The 18093-nt window shown below is 37.9% G+C and overlaps 1 protein-coding gene across 3 annotated transcripts in view; it reads left to right on the top strand.

Annotated features, from left to right (window-relative positions):
* Positions 1–18093, top strand: part of TENM1 (teneurin transmembrane protein 1) — a 796361-nt gene that overhangs the window by 400805 nt on the left and 377463 nt on the right. The window contains exon 1 of one of the 3 annotated variants that reach the window (XM_040467964.1): positions 14388–14469. The exons of the other annotated variants lie outside the window; for them this stretch is intronic. The gene's annotated coding sequence lies outside the window, so the exon portion shown is untranslated. Of the gene's footprint in view, positions 1–14387; positions 14470–18093 lie in introns of those variants that run through there. 3 annotated transcript variants of the gene reach the window in all.

The raw sequence follows: 18093 nt of genomic DNA, 5'->3' as shown, positions 1-18093 counted from the left end.
TGTATTTTGTCATATATTGAATGATTTTGGTTTTGTATCTTACATGTTGTGATTGGTACATTGTGGAGACTCTAGATTATGTTATATTCCTCTAAACAATATATTTTTTTTCTTTTTCTTTTAGCAAGCACTTCGATTGTTCTGACCCAAACGGCAAACTCTGCCTCTCGGGTCACAGCTGCAGTCTCCATTCAGTTCTGTTATTCTCAGCTGGAGTCAGCTCATGTGTGTGTCCAGGGTCAGCTGCAGACTTGGGCAGAGTTTACGCACAGAGTGTGCGGTGCAACCTTCCCATCTCCTTTTGGGGATTCCCAGTTGACTTTCCAGTGGCTGTAATTGCCTGAACTCTATCCTCTGGTTCTTTAAGCCACAGATACCGAGAATTTTCTGTCAAGGTTTTTGTCACCTTGTGTAGCTCAGATAACTTTCTACTTTTAGGTCCAAAAAAAAAAAAAACACCTAAAAACTCAAAACTCACTCGTGATTTCTCATCTTCCAACTGTTGATTCCTCTCCAGAAACTACTTGCTTTTGCTTACACTTCAGTGCCTACAGGTCATTGTTTTTGTGTTTTTTTTTTTATTGGATTTTGTCCAGTGGTTGTTACCTGCAAGACGGTAGCATATGTATTGTGGTTTACCCACCTCTACTTTTCAGTTACTAGACAACTCCCACTGCTCTTGATAAGCTGATTTTTTTTGTTTTTTTTTAAATGAAAGTGACACAAGTTTACTGTAAAAAAAAAAACAATAGAATAAAAAGAGCATGTATATAACAATATGCGCTAGGCCCTGTTTTGAGAATTTTATGTATAATAGATAGTTCATGAAATCAAGTGCTGCAAAATTCTGTAAAGTACATTTAAAAGTTCTACCTCTCCCATCATTCTACTCCAAGAGATGAGTGTTCTTCCTGATTTTTTTTTACAGAAATGAGATTATACTGTATATCATTTTTCTATGATAAGCTTTTTTCATGCTCACAATATATCCTAGATATCTTTCCAAGTCACTCTAAATCTTGAATTATCTAAAATAAATTCGCTCCTACAACAACAGCTACTACTACTACAGCCTATACACACAAACATGCACATACTTACAGGCTGTGTACTTTCATCAGGAAAGTTGCATGGTCATTTTTATGAATGAATTTTTATGGTTCAGGTAGCTTTACCTAACTAATTTGCTTTCCTCCTCCTTGAGGTGGTTAAACCATGCTCTTGCCCAGCATCAGGATACTGAGACCTAGACTGTACTCTATGGTTAATTGTACTTTATAATTAATTAACTGTCCTTATTTTAATCAAGTCCTTTTAGTCCACCTAATCATGATGAGGGTAAAAGTGAAATAACATATATATGAAAAATACTTTGAAAAGCTTAAATTGCTATATGAATCCCAGTAATACCAATTCAACTTGTATTTCTTTCATTTAAAATTTTTTCTTATTTTTGAGAGAGAGAGAGAGAAAGAGAATGTGCATGCGTGCACAAATGGGACAGAGAGAGAGAAGGAGACACAGAATCTGAAGCAGGTTCCAGGCTCTGAGCTGTCAGCACAGATCCTAATGCGGGGCTTGAATTCACAAACCGTGAGATCATGACCTGAGCCTAAGTTAGACACTTAAACAACTGAGCCACCCAGGCACCCCTCAAACTGTATTTATTGAGTAACTACTGCATATGAGTCTGTGCTGGGGCACCTGGGTGGCTCAGTTGGTTGAGCGTCCAACTTTAGCTCAGGTCATGATCTTACAGTTTGTAAGTTTGAGCCCATTCAGCCTCGCTGCTGTCAGCGTGGACCCTACTTGGGATTCTCTGTCTCCCTCTCTCTCTGCTCCTCTTGCACTCTCTCTCTCAAAAATAAGATAAACATTTTTTTTTTAAAGTCTGTGCTAACCGCTAGGGGATATAAGAATAAAATGAGATGCAATCCTTGTCCTCAAGGTGATACAATCCAGTTTTGAAAACAGATATATGAAGACAGCTAAACTATATATCAATTTAGAAATACAGTTGATGCTATGATACAGAGTTTTTTAAATGTGTCATGGGAGTGGCAACAGGAGGACAATTGACTAACAAAGAAGACCAGAGAAGATGTGTTAGAGATGATAAAATGTGATTTGGACTATGAATGATAAGAATTTTAGGTATGGGACAGAAGAAAGAGAATGGATTCTAGGATGAAGGAACAGCATAGGTATAGGCATTAAAGTAGTTTTTTCTTCTGAGAATGCCAAGTAATTAATTGTAGTTGAAGCAGAGGGTATGGTATATGACCATGGGATGGTGGAATGTAAGAAATAAAATTAGAATGAGACCAGTAGGGTGATGCACATTTACATTTTGAAAGACCTTGTACCTGTCATCATAGAGTATGATAGTTAATGGATGAGGGATTTTGACCAGAGGAATATCATGGTATATTAGTTCAGATGATGCCACCTTCTGATACAGACTAGCCTAAAAAGGTACAGTGGCTCAAACATAGCAGTTTCTTTCTCATTCACCTAAATGCAACCTGAGAACTCTTGATTAGTAGGCAGTGCTCCAAGGTTTCACCCAGGTCCCAAGCTCTTTCCATCCTATGGCTCCACTGTCCTCTACACATGGCTTGAAAAATCGCCATGTTTGTGTACAGTAACCTAGAGGAAGGGAGAAGGGCAAAACTGGGAGTGTTTTATGGCCCAGACCTGAAAGTGTGGTACTGGTACTCAACACGTCTATTTTCTAGACTCAGTCATATGTCTAGACCTATCTGCAAGAAAGGCCAGAAAATGTATTCTGTGTTCCTTAGACCAGGGAAAGGATTTAGTGAACAGCTAGGTAGTCTATGCCATGCACAGTCAGATTTAGTTTTTAGGAAGCATATTTTGGTGGCAGTGTTGACGATGAATTGGGGGGGGAGGGGTACTAAAGGCAGGAGGAACAAATAAGAGGCTGTTGTAATAGTTCACATGAGACATAATGAGGCCCCAAAGGTAATGCCTAAGGCATTTGCAGCTGGAGTAAAACAGGGATCTATTGCAGAGGTAGGATTTTGTGACTGAAGTTTTGGGAATGGGGCGGTTGTTGACTCGATCAACTAAATGTACAGTAAATTCTCAATTCCATGCTAATAATGCTCACCCAAAAGTAAAGAGTTGCTTTCTTAAACTCATAATTATAATTATTGAGTACCTAATGGATCAGTGCCATTTACTAAGAACTATAGGAAAATAGAAATATTTGATACAGCCCTTTCACTCAGGGAGTTAATTTTTTTTAACGTTTATTCATTTTTGAGAGGCAGAGAGAGACAGGACATGAGGAGGGGAGGGGCAGAGGGAGAGAGAGAGAGACACAGAATCCAAAGCAAGCTCCAGGCTCTGAGCTGTCAGCATAGAGCCCGACACAGGACTCGACCCCATGAGCAGTGAGATCATGACCTGAGCCGAAGTTGGACTTTTAACCTACTGAGCCACCCAGGTACCCCCGAGGCATTTGTAATCTTTAATACACCCAAAGAACAACTTGAGAATTGCAATTCACCACGCCTTGAACCCAGAGTGCTAGAGATAATCAGGGGGGAGTTGTGATCAGGAGTGCATGGCATCATTTGGACTAAGTTTGGGGTCCAGGTTATATCCTTCATTTCACAAGTATGTATTAAGTGTATGGTGTGCTTGATAATTGTTCCCTGGCTTGTCAAGGGTCTCCAGTAATATCTGTTGAATGAAATACTAGCTGTTTAATTAGACAAATAAAACACAACCCTTGCTTTTGAGGGACTCATTAGATACAAGTAATAGGATCCATAGGGTTAACTCACAGGTAAACAGACTCCTATGATAAAGCGTAACAAGTGCTATGATAGAATGGTCTAGTTAGGGCACAAAGGAATCAGGGTTTAGGAAAATGGTTGTAAAGAAGGGAGCCCTTGAGCTTGTCTTGGAATAAGAGTTCAGGAGACCACTCAAATCAAAGATGAAAGACAGGGGAAGGAAGGTCTTTTCAATGCAGAGGCAAAGGGAAAGAAATGCCCAGTGAGTAAGCAAGATGTGAAGTATAGTGTTCCCTGAGGTTAGGGACTAGGTTATGTGAATATCTGTACCCTGTCGTCTACCACAGTACTTAGCCCTTCGCAGATGCTCAGAAATGTTGGATTTGATTCCTAGGACCATTCTCATAGTCCTTGCTAGTGTGTCTAGTTTACTTCTCTCCAACTTCAGACATTTAACTAATTAACAGAGGTGGTAAAATAATGATTTTTCCATCAGTTGTTGAAGGCTGGCTTGTCCCTGCTGGTGAATTCACTTTGCATTCCCCTAAGGCTACAAAGTCATTTGCAGGTGTATGTGGTTGCTTTAAATCACAATTACAAACCATCCCTGATATAAGCCATCTGAGTCCCAGTTTCTGTTCAAGTGAGATGCCTAACTGAAATAATAGTATCACCAAAAAGCATCTTGAATTCCAAATCAGATTGAGGCAACAAATAAAGTTTTATGTGATATGAATCGCCAGTGGTTTGAATTTTTCCTACTGTAGCAGAACTGTATTTCTTAAAAGCTAACAACCATATTTTCTTAGTGAAATTTACTGTTTGAAATGTGTAAGTACACTTTGGTCCTTGAAGGGTAATAATTTTAACCTGAAATATTTCAGAATAAGATAATAAGTTAAGAAATGAGCACTTGGGCAGTTTGAAAATGTGATTTTATTTCATTGGAATTTTTGTATCTATCATCATCTGTATGTTTATGCATAAATAAGTACCTATTATAATTTAGACTCTGTAATTTAATTTTCTGTGAACTCACTCCCTAATCCACACTGATATTCTTTTAAAATTAGGGATATCTACACTTCTTTGGTGTTTTCCTGCTAATAAATACCTTACATGACAATAAAATTTGGGTAGGGTGAGTATTTGAAGGTCAGAGAGACTCAAGTTTAGTTTCCATGTTTGCTACTTACTAACAGGGTGGCCTTTGTGAGACTGTTTCTTCATCTGTGTCTTAATCCATCTGGGCTACAATAACAGCATACTGTAGACTGGGTGACTTACAAACAAAACTTTTTTCTCACAGCTTTTGAGGCTGGAAAGCCAAGATCAAAGTGCCAGCAGATACAGTGTTTGGTGAGAACCCACTTTCTTGGTTCATATTAGCTGTCTTTCCAGTGTGTTTTCCCATGGTGGACAGGATGAGAGAGGTGTCTGGAGTCTTTTTTTTTTTTTTTTGACTTTATTTATTCTGAGGGAGAGAGAGAGAGGGCATGAGTGAGAAAGGGGCAGAGAGAGAGGGTGAGAGAGAGAATCCCAAGCAGGCTCTGTACTATAAATGCAGAGCCTGATGTGGGGCTAGAACCCACGAACCCTGAGATCATGACCTGAGCTTAACCCACTGAGCCACCCAGGTGCCCCTGGAGTCTTTTTTTTTAAGGGCACTAATTCCATTCATAAGGGCTCTATTCTTATGGCCTAATCAGCTCCCTAATACCATCACATTGGGGATTAGGTTTTATGAATTTCAGAGGGACAGAAACATGCGAATCATAGCAAAGACCTTCTTGCAGGGTTTTTATGAGAATTAGAGATTATATTGTGGGAATTACAAAGTATAAGGTCTTTAAAGATTGGGAACTTCTTCTGCCACCACTGGTGTTGTTGCCATCTTTCAAGTAAAGTCGTATTTCCTGGGTTGGGGGCAGAGAATTGTGTTTGGAACTGTTCTCTGCATATTACAGTTTTAAAAGTTCTTCCCTTTGTACCAATATCATGTGCAATTCCAATGAATACAACAAATAAAAGTGAAAATGAGGGCACCAAGGCTCCAACTCCCATCTTAGTCCCTAAGACATGTTCCTGAAACACAATGTAAACCATTCCCTCAGTGGCGTACATTTAAAAGTGCCGGGGAGGGGCGCCTGGGTGGCGCAGTCGGTTAAGCGTCCGACTTCAGCCAGGTCACGATCTCTTGGTCCGTGAGTTCGAGCCCCGCGTCAGGCTCTGGGCTGATGGCTCAGAGCCTGGAGCCTGTTTCCGATTCTGTGTCTCCCTCTCTCTCTGCCCCTCCCCCGTTCATGCTCTGTCTCTCTCTGTCCCAAAAATAAATAAACGTTGAAAAAAAAAAATTTAAAAGTGCCGGGGAAACTTAAAACATTATATTGCAAACAATAACAACATGGCTAGGAAAACACCCTATAAGTTTCTTGTAGATCCCTATATGATATAAATACTTATTCTGTGGTCAGTAAGAGAAAATCACTGCAGTAGAGACATAGGAGAAAAGTGTGCACTATGCCAACTGACCTATCAGCTTTTTAAAATCCAGTATACTTAAGGTGTTCTGTTAGTTTCAGGTGTAAATGTGGTGATTCAGGAACTCTGTACTACTCAGTGCTCATCATGATAAGTATACTCTTAACCCCCTTCACCTGTTTCAGCCATCCCCCTCCCCCCTCTGACAACTACCAGCTTGTTCTCTGTAGCTTAGAGTGCGTTTTTTGGGTTGTCTGTTTTTTCTTTGTTCATTTGTTTTGTTTCTTAAATTCCACATGTCATTGAAATCATATGGCATTTGTCTCTCTCTGACTGACTTATTTCACTTGTTATATCTAATCCATATCTATCTACATCTAGATCCATCCACGTGTTGCAAATGGCAAGATTTCATTCTTTTTTATGGTTGAGTAATAGTCCATTACATATACACCACACCTTCTTTATCCATTCATCCATCAGTGAACACTTGCGTTGCTTTCTTAATTTGGCTATTATAAATAATGCCACAATAAACATAGGGGTGCACATATCTTTTCAAATTACTGTTTTCATATTCTTTGGGTAAATACCCAGTGATGAACTTCCTTACTGTTTTCCACAGTGGCCGCACCAGTTTGCATTCCCACCAACAGTGCACAAGGTTTCTTTTTTCTCCACATCCTCGCCAACACTTGTTTCTTGTGTTTTTGATTTTCATCGTTCTGACTGGTGTGAGGAGATATCTCATTGTGGTTTTGATTTGCGTTGCCCTGGTGAGTGATGTTAAGCAATCTTTTGATGAGTCTGTTGGCCATCAGTGTTTCTTTGGAGAAATGTCTGTTTGTGACTTCTGCCCAGTTTGTACTTTTTTATTTGGGTTTTTTTGGTGTTTCTGACCTATCATTTTAAAAAGAAACAAATAGAAATGGGTGTCTCTTCAATAGAGAAGTAGAAACTTTTCATTGGTTTCCTATCTTTGTTGCAGTTTTGCAGATGAAGTTAGCCACAATAATTATTGGAGGACTTACAATGATTAGAGGGAAGGGACTAATTCCCTCAGAAAATGCAAGGTCACTGCTACTAGACCAAGTAACTTTTTAAAAATGTGAAAGGGTACAAGCACCTTTCCTCAAGACACTTTGTTACAATCCATTTGAAAGTTACTATAAAATATTGGTTGTTAGAATAAGATTCTGTATAGCCATCTTCCAGAAAACGGTTTTCAATGTTTATTTTTGCGGGGGCGGGGGGGGGGGGCGAAGATAGAGGATCCAAAGCAGGCTCTATCCTGACAGCAGAGAGCCTGATATGAGGCTCAAACTCACAAACTGTGAGATCACCATCTGAGCTGAAGTCAGATGCTTAACCAACTAAGCCACCCAGAAAACTGTTTTAGTAATTCTGCAAATTTCCAGTATCTTCAGGGATCCACTGTGTCCTCAGTATGACTGGCACACCCTGGAATGGAGCACTCTTGCGTAATGTGCAATCAGCGCATCATTATACCGTGACCCTGATGATATCCATATTTTTAAATGAAGATGAATTGTTTGGATAATCAAAAATGGCAGCTAATTAAAAATATAATTTTCACTTCAATTTTTTCACAGACTCTTTAGGAATTGAGTTCGAGCAAAATAGTAAAACCACGTAGATTTTCAAATTTCAAGGGCCTCTCTGTAGGTAGAGAAAATAGCAGAAATTCAGCTGTCAACAAAATTATAAGCAGATTAGTTGCTATCTATGAATTTAAATGTAAAATTTGTAATAATCTTCCTGGAGGTGATTGAGTTGAAAATAATTTACTCGCATTGACAGGTGAAATTCCTTCTTTTACTTTTTTATGGCTTAAAATATATTGGAAATATAAATGCATTCCCTTGCCTCTTAAGCTGAAGTACCTTCAGAATATTGAAAAACCAAGGCAACATTTCTTCCAGTCCTCAAAAGCAAATTTTTAAAGAAAGTTTCACTTACTGGAACAAAAACATTTTGCAGTTTAAGAGAATGATTAAATAAACCTGGTAGTAAAACTCCGTTTTGTGAAATGAATCCACTGGGCAAGGAAAACCAAGCCAATACAACAGGGGTCAGCAAACTATGGCCCCTGGGCCAAATCTGGCCCACCGCCTGTTTTTGTAAATGAAGTTTTAATGGAACACAGCCACGTATTCATTTACATATTGTCTATGGTTGCTTTGGTGCTACACGGTAGAGTTGAATAATTAGGCAGAGACCATATGACCTGCAAAGCCTAAAATATTTATTATCTGATCCTTCACAGAAAAAGTTTACTGACTCATGCAATATTAAATTGTTTCAGTTAAATATTAAATTATAATTTAATATTAAAATATTTCAATATTAAATTATATAGAACTATAATTTAATACAAAAGTATTTCAATATTAAATTATATGGAATTTCAATATTTAATTATATGGTTGTATGAGCAAATTCATAAATATAAGAAGGAATATTCCACACTTTACTTTAAATGTTAATTGGTATCGGTAAAGGGGTTGGATATTAAACAGAAGCCTTTCAGCTGCCTGTAGTGCGCCCGGACTGGTGATGACTGACTGGCGTCAAACAGCAACACTGATCTCAAGCCATCCCATAGAGGGAGCTGTTGTGACAGTCATAATTTGAGAGAGATGCAGAAAGTTCCGGAATGTAGTTGGGTATCAAGAAGACTGGGGAAAACCCTGATGGGAGGGATGGTTCTTAGACTTTATTTGCAGAACCCTCTCTTCAAACAAAATTTCAAGAGGAAGGAAGCCCAAGATAGGAAGAAAAAAAAAAAAGTGAAGGTGACGATGAAGCTGTGGTGGATGAACGTTAAAGTTCTGCTGTACTGGATCCCTCTCCTCTCTCTCTGTTGTTCTCCTCTGGGCAGAGGAGCTTCGTATTTTCCAATTAACAGCGTATCACGGGAAGTGAATCAGAAAGCTTACTGAAAGAAATGGAATATTTGTCCATCCGATCCAGCATGTCCTGATACGTTTCTTATGCTCTGTTGCTATTTCCCACTTATTTTGTCTTTTTTTTTTTTTTCCTGTTAGGAAGTATTTGTGGCAAGTGAAAAAAAACTGGAGTTTAATATTTATTTGTCATATTTTGTAGAACTTTAACCTCATAAATTTGCACATAAACAGAAATATTTTTGGTGTGCTTTTCAGTCAGTAATCATGGAAAAGTTTATTACTTCTTTGAAAGAAACAGCATTTTTACATTCTGTTCATGATATCAATATATTTATGTTTTACTGGTTAAACCGGTACTATCACAACAGTAAATAACAACTATAATAGATGTAACTTATTGAGTACTAAATATGTGCCAGGCACCATTCTCAGTCCTTTCTGTGGATTAATGCATTAATCTTTACAAAATCCCTATGACATAGAATCTATTATTATACTCATTTTAAGTTGGAGAAACTAAAACACAGAGTAGTTAGTAACTTCCTCAAGGTTACCCAGCTAGTGAGTAGCAGAGCTGGGATTAGGACTTTGGAACTCCCGTCTAACTGTAGCCCTCTTTCTTTCATTCTCTCATAATCACTGCTTTTAAGTCTTGATCTTTTACTGCCCTCTACTGAATTGATTTCATTTGATTCTTTGTCTCCCTCTACTAGAAATGACTCATTTTAGTTCTACTGTGTTAAGAGGTACCTTAAATTTTTATCATCTTTATTTGGCTTGAAGTCTAAAATGAATCAGTTTCTCTACACTTTTCCTAAACCATAAATGGAGCTTAGAATGCTTTCATATGGATCATCCTTCCCTCACTTATATGTAATCATTTTTGAGTATTCTGGTTCCATTTTTTCTTAACACACCAAAATTATGTTTTCCACATTCAGTGTTCATTTAGATTTACCCATGTGTTTGCCAAATACTTTACTCCCCACTCCCTTTTACAGTTCAGTGTTTCCTTCTAGATTCAGTTTTATGCCTTCTTAAGTGCATCCTCTTATAGTTCTTGCATCAAGGATCTGTTGGTGGTAAATTCTCCTTCCTTGTAGGAAATTGTCTGCATTTTACCTTCAATGTTGACTAACAAATTCACTAGATATGGAATCCAATGTTGACATTTTTCTCTAAGCATTTTGAAAATACTGCCTCATGAACTATCAGTTAGGATCCTTCCTGCTACAAGGAATATACCAAGAATATTCAAAATAATAGTTCAAACAATGATATGTATTTTTCTCTCATAACATGCAATCCAGACCTAGGCAGAACCAGGGTTGATCAGTTGAACAGCTCAGTATATCAGAGCTCTAGATCAGTTTCTCTGTGACTCTTTTGCCCTTTATGTTATGGTCGCTAAATGGCTAACAGCTCCAAGTGTCATGTCCTAACAATGACAATGTCCAAAGGCTTGAAAAGAGAACAGATTTTTCCTTACATCTCTCTCTATATATATCAGATAGGATAATCTTTGTTGGAAACCTCTTTCAGACTTCCTCTCATCCAGAACTGGGTGACATGCCCACCCTCATAGTCACTGACAAAGGACAATGAAATATTCTAGTTGCTGAAACGAGTAATGGAGCTCAAAGTGGGACACATCTTTCATACCTGAACAACTAAGGGTTCCGTTAGCAATGCAAAAGAGGTCAATGGCTATTGGATAGGCAATGAACAGTGCTTACCACACATTATCCTATAGCTCCTATGGTGTAATTGAGAAATCTGCTGTCAGTCTAATTAATTATAGCTCCATTATAGGTAATCTCTTTCTATTTAGCTGGTTTAAGTCTCTCTTTCCCTTTGATGTTGTGCAAATTCACATCATTCAAGAGGCAGACACCAAGATGTGATATGTGATTAGATGGGCAAGGTTTTTGGAAGACTCTTTGAAGGATAAAAGACAGGCAACAGGAGAAGACAGGGAGAATCTTCAGGTTCTGACATCTGTGGGGGAGGAAAAAATGAGTAAGAAGAGTTTCAGACTATCATTTGGATCCAAGAAAGTTTTGGCCAGGCTGCTGGAGAGTCCTAGAACCAAAATTATCCTTAAAACACTTCCCCATCCTGCAGGAATGGACTATACTAGTACCCGAACCATGTTCAGCCATCGGGTGGGAAGAGACCATAGGGCGACTGGCCTGTCGTGGACCTATTACTGGATTCAGAAAGACAGGAACTGAGGCTGTTAGTCAACTATGCACCCATAGTAGATGTGAGTGGTGTATTTTCATGGCTCCCTCAGATGTTCTTAATGTGTGGATTTACTTTTATTTTTCCTACTTGGGGGTTGTGCTCCCTGAATCTGAGAATTTTCTCACAATTTCATTTTGGATTCTTTAGTCAGTCTTGGGGAAATTCTCAGTCATCATTTTTTATTGTGTTATGTCATTGATCCTTACCCCGTCTTTTAGATTTCTTTCATCTCTTCATCTGTCTGCACTGCATCCTGTGTTGTTTCCTCTGTTACACATTCGAGTTCACTAGTTCTTGCTTTATTTGTGCCTTACTTGCAATTTAACTTGCTGTTTTTGTTTTATTTTCCACTGAGTTTTACATTTTGGTTTTATATTTTTCAGTTCTAGAATTTTTACTCTTTGTAAAGTCTACGTGATCTTTTTTTTTTTTTAACAAACAGTGCTTTGTTGTTATGTTTTACATCCTTTGGCCATTTTAAACATGCTTTTTTATGGTTTCTAAACAATGACATTATATCTGGCATCCTCAAGGATCTAATCTTATAGTTTGTTGAGTGTATGGAGGCTTTTGTTTAAAGTGGACTGTTTCCTCATATAATTTTTAACTTTGGATTGTGATCTCATTTGCAGCTGCCTCCACCAAGGCCTCCAGATACTTCCATACGAATGTCTCATATTGGTAGTTGCTAGACCACACAGAAAGTGTAAACTCAACTCTAATTCGATGTGTGATCCAGATCCATGCTTATGAATTCTCAGGAGTGATTTTTCAAATTGTTTTTAACTAGATCCCAGTCCAAAACAGACAATATTCTTTTTCGTCCCCTTGTGCCAATGGGCAGACTGTTTTTTTCTACTGTACTCTTGCCTTTTATAAAGTATAGTATTCTGAAGGTCCATATGTAGGCAACATAGGAAGGTCTCAGTTGCAGCTTCCTGCATTGTTATGACTCAGATCCTTGTGTCCTGCTTCTTTTGCCTCAGCCTTGAAAACCCACGTTCTTTTTAGTTTTTATTTTTTTAAATTGTTTTAATGTTTCATTATTTTTGAGAGACAGATCATCAGTGGGAGAAGAAGACAAAATACGAAGCAGGCTCCAAGCTCTGAGCTGTCAGCAGCGAGCCCAACATGGAGCTCGAACCCATGAACCATGGGATCACGACCTGGGCTGAAGTTGGATGTTTAACCAACTGAGCCACCCAGACACCCCAAAAAACCCATGTTCTTATATCACCCATTTGCAGAGGAACTGCAGTATCCACTCCTGGGCATGCCATTGTTATTTAGAATTCCCACCTTGGTTTTGGCTTCTTTTTGTTTTTGTTTTTGTTTTATTTTGTTTTTGTTTTTGTTTTTGAATTCTGAGTGCCACTCTTCATTTAAAAGGATAAAGGGAAGGATGCCAGGGTGGCTCAGTCAGTTGAGTGTTGAGTCTTGATTTTGGCTCAGGTCATGATCTCATGGTTTGTGAGTTTGAGCCCCACATCTGGCTCCTCACACTGACGGTGCAGAGCCTGCTTGGAATTCTCCCCCTCTCCTTCTCTCTCTGTCCCTCTCCTGCACCCTCTCTCTCTCTCTCTCTCTCTCTCTCTCTCTCAAAATAAACAAATACACTTAAAAGATAAATAAGTAAAACGATAAATGATATGTTCACGTAGCACTTTCAGGTGATTTGTAAAAGTTTTTAGGTTTTCTGGTCTACTGTTATTTCCAGAAGCTGGCTTCTTAGTTCCTACTCTATACCATCTCCCTGTAGTTTAATTTCCAAGCATCAAACTTTGCTTGCCATCAATACACCTTTTCTTCATAGTTTAAGAAATCACAATATTAGAAAAAATCTTGGTGCCTCTGACTTCAGAGAAAACTGTAGCGCTTCCAGGACAGCTACGAGGGGTCACAGACATGCTGGGCATAGAGGTACTGGAAAATGTTTCCACCAAGCTTACCATGTGTCAGTAAAGAAAAGCAGAGGTCTTTTTTTTTTTTTTAATGTTTATTTAGTATAAAGAGTGAGAGAGACAGAGCGTGAGTGGGCCAGGGGCAGAGAGAGAGGGAGACACCAAATTTGAAGCAGGCTCCAGGCCCTGAGCTGTCAGCAGAGTCTGACGCAGGGCTAGAACCCATGAGCTGTGAGATCATGACTGGAGCTGAAGTTGGACGCTTAACCGACTGAGCCACCCAGGTGCCTGAAAAGCAGAGGTCTTTTTTAGAGAGTGCTAGAAAGGCACGTTGCTCCTTTTTTTTTTTTTTTTTTCTTTTTAGCATAAGCCATTGTCTTAAGGAAATTGCTCTAAATGGTACCTGTTTTCTATCATCTACTAAGAAACAGTGAGGAAAACAACCTGCTGTGACCCAGCTGGCCAGTTGTGTAAGTTATAAAGTTTTATTTTGTCAATAAAGAGTTCCTTTTCTTAAGAAGGCTTGTGTTCCTGAATCCTGTAAAACAGGATGAAAGGAAGTCGACTGCTAGATTATTACCACCAAACCAAAGTCCCATCTAGTGGCAAATGTTCGTGCAAACTCCTGTCCATATAGCTCACAAAAATAAAAATAGGCTCATTTTTATGTAATTGACAGAGAATGACATATATCAAACTTTTCAGCATCAATTTTTTAACAAAAATGTCCTTGACAGGATGTTGTAATATTCTTTTAGAGCTTCTATAAAGGAGATTTCAAATGGGTATCTACCAAGTAACTATTCTAAATTCGAGATTTGGTTTTGAAAGTGTTTACATCTTGTATATGCCCATTTAAGGGACAATTGTGGGGTTAATTTAATACGGCAAAGTCTCCTAATTTTAAAGCTTATTGTCATATTCACAGGACTGAGCTGAAACTTACCATGAAATATCCCGTGAAAAGGGTACTATGACGACTGTAGACAGTTTGTCTCACCTGCTTATGAGCATCAACTGTTTCACACATGTTCAAAGCAACAATAAGAAGACAATGGGCGCTTTTATTGTTTGTGTTGAAACTGGTGACCATAAGGGCTTCTGTAGGATATTAGTCATCACACTCAGGTGGTGCACTTGAAGGTAGTTATCATATGCTTATATTTTGATTTGGACTTCCCAGTTAAGAAAATTTGACTTTCTGAATTAAGTTGAATTAATAAGGTTTAAAATACATTTCTAGCCATTTTCTTAAATGTGAATATTTTATATGCTGAGGGAAAGGGCAGTTTCTTTCTCTTAAGCTGTTTCCTTTAAGGAATCATTACATTTTCATGACTCACACCTTTGGACTCCGTTTTAACTTACAATTCCAAATCAAGCTGTTCATGTCTCTTCTCTATTTCAAGCAATTCCTTGCCCCATTCATTTTGAAGATGTGGTCAGAGACAGGGGGTGAGTGGATAATATTCAATCCAAACAACATGACTACACATAATTTAAAGCATTCACTGCATTTTAAACTGACATTTAAGGATTGCTCTAGACTAATTTATCCTGCCCTCTTCAGCCTACATATTTCTTCTGTGCATAATTCCTTCTTGAAGTTAATGGGAATTTGGCATGTGGCAGGAGTACATGTTTCATGAAATGAGAATCTAGGACCTGTCATTTAATAAGAAATCTGCTTCTACCTTAATTGGTCTGTCTCCCTATTGTCTTTCACCGTGCTGTAGCAACATAGGCAGGCCTTCCATTCCAATTGAAATGCAACTATTTTAAAATGCAAGGTATATGTGGATTATGATGAGCAGGATGCAAGATCTATTTAGACCGAAGATGGAAGGATTTTGAAATGTTATGCTTACTGGACATAGCGTAAAAGTAAAAAATTCTATGTGCTGCCTTATAAACATTTTCATTATAACATATATTTTTACTTACCCATACCAGTAAGCCCTGGAAAATATCTTAATTATGCCATGAGCTTTAGGACTAGGTCTTTATTTTTTTTAAGCTTATTTATTTATTCTGAGAGAGAGAGAAAGCGTGAGCACAACTGGGGGAGGGACAGAGCGAGAAGGAGAGAGAGAATCCCTAGCAGGCTCATGGGGCTCGAACTCAAGAACAGTGAGATCACGACCTGAGTGGAAATCAAGAGTCAGCCGCTCAATCGACTGAGCCACCCAGGCACCCCAGGACTAGGACTTTAAAGCAAAGAGAATGTAATGTTTTTCTAGTTCTTCAGTTCTATCCATGCTGCACTGGAGTTTAGCCTTTAATATCTACATTTTCTACATTTCCATTATACAGATAAATACTTCTTACAGGTAAAGTGAAATAATTGTTAGCATCTAAAACATTTTCAAATAGTTATTAATAATTTGCCAGCACATTGAATAAACTATACTATCCATGCAAGGGAATACTATGCAGCTGAAAGAAAAAATGACAAGGAAGATTTCTATGCACTAATGTGGAGCAATCTTTTAATTTTTTTTAACGTTTATCTATTATTGAGAGACAGAGCGAGACAGAGCATGAGCATGGGAGGGGCAGAGAGAGGGGTAGACACAGAATCCAAAGCAGGCTCCAGGCTCCGAGCTGTCAACACAGCTCGACACGGGGCTCGAATTTATAAACCGCAAGATCATGACCTGAGCAGAAGTCAGACGCCCAACCGACTGAGCCACCCAGGCACCCCTAATTGTGGAACAATCTTAAGATATATTTTTTTAAGTTTATTTATTTATTTTGAGAAAGAGTGCATGAGTGGGGGAAGGGCAGAGAGAGAGAGAGAGGGGTAGAGAGAGAATCCAAAGCAGGCTCTGCTCTGTCAGCACAGAGCCTGATAAGGGGCTTGATCTCAAGAACCATGAGATCATGACCTGAGCTGAAATCAAGCGTCGGATGCTTTAGTGACTGAGCCACCCAGGCACCCCTCTTATGATGTATTTTTAACTGAAAAAAAAAAAAAACAAGATGTAAAAATGTGTATGTGTGGTATGCTATATTTTGCATATGGAAAGAGGACAAATAATAGTATACATTCATATGTTGTATATCGGCAAGAGAAATACTGGAAAGTGAATAAGAAACTAGTAAAAATGGTTACCTACAGGGGTTGGAGGAGGAATGGGGTAGAGGGGGAAAGAAGAGAAACTGAAACTTCTCAGTGTAGATCTCTATCTACAGGTTTGGGTTTGTTTGCTTTTAGTTTTGAAATGTGAATTTAATGGAATACAGAGAAAAGGAATTTACCAATACATAAAAGTCTTTTTTTATTCTCTGATTCCACAGGAGTACATAAGTTCACATGGTGGACCTAGATTTTTTCTTGAGTCTACTATTAATTAGCTCTATGACCTTAAGAAAATCCCCCCCAACTCATGTGGACTTCAATATTGTAAAATAAGGATGTTAAAATAGACATTGATCAAGGTCCTCTTCAGTTCCAACATTCCATGGCATGAACTGGGTGACCACATAGTATGGGCATATATAAGTCAGCTTTTTATTTTAATTCCAGTATAGTTAACATACAGTGTTATATTAGTTTCAGGTGTACAATATAGTGATTCAACTAAGTCAGCTTCTTCAGGACTAGAATATTATCTGATTGATAAGAGTATTGCGACTTTAAGGTTTTCTTTTTGGCTAATTTTTTTCTCCAAATAAAATAATAGTTAAAATGGGTTTTCTTACTCAGGCAGATAGTACGCATTGGATAAAATTACCTCTTGAAAACCTGTACTTATTGCTCTGCCACAGAGAATTTCTTTTAACTTTGGGCAAAAACTTTATACAAATATTTTTTAAGATACCATAAGTGTACTAACACAGATGAACTTAAAACTGACTTTAATTGCTAATCAGTATTTTGATAAGCTTCTGAGTCTTTATTAAATATGTGTTCATGTTTGATACCCATTCTGTTTAAGCTTCAATTATTTAATTACAGGTCTTGATATGAAACTAATCATGCATATATCTATACGAAGCTTGCATACTGACAGGATAAAATCATTAAATAGTCATTACTGTAAACTGACGTTGGCCTGAAATTTTTGCAGTTAACGGGGGAGTTGATGCTTGATGAACAATCCAATTAAAACTGGCAACAAAAGACCTAAAATGTCAGCCAAATTGCTTTTTAATAGTCAATGCAGCCGTCACAAAACATAAACATTAAAGTCCCCATAGAAGCATAAAGCTTCATGGTGAAACAATTCTAGAAAATGAATAATAATTACAGCATCTTGAGGATTCTTTTAATAGATGTGCACTCATTAAAAATATTTTGTTGGTTAGAATCAGATGACAAAGTATGTTTTGCTGAATACTTCCTTGTATTTGTTATAGTCATGGTTTTATTTAATATTAGGTAGCTATAATTTCTATTATTATCAAAAAAGTTATTTAAATGGCATTTTAATAACTTAGAAGACAAGGCTCTGAAAAAAAGAAAAAGAAAAATCTACAACATGACCTACTAACACCTCAAAATATAAAACGACAATGAATCCTCAGTTACCCTGATGTTTAAATGAAAAGGCAGAGAAGCCAATTGTGATGTTCACAAGTAACCTGAAAGCAATAGCCAACATTTAGACTCTTGAGGCTCTAAGTGTACAATACTGAACACATGAATGGATTAATCACCTGGATGTTTCCTACTATCCAGCAGTTTGATTTTTAGTTGAAGATACAAATTCAGACATTTTACTAAATTTTTTTACCTTTGGTTTAAATGTTTCAGACGGAGAA

The sequence above is a fragment of the Herpailurus yagouaroundi genome, unplaced genomic scaffold, assembly GCF_014898765.1.
Source record: "Herpailurus yagouaroundi ecotype Mexico unplaced genomic scaffold, PumYag 67641, whole genome shotgun sequence".
Lineage (NCBI taxonomy): Eukaryota > Metazoa > Chordata > Mammalia > Carnivora > Felidae > Herpailurus > Herpailurus yagouaroundi.
The sequence above is the reverse complement of the archived record's forward strand: the minus strand, read 5'-3'. Positions and strand labels throughout refer to the sequence as shown.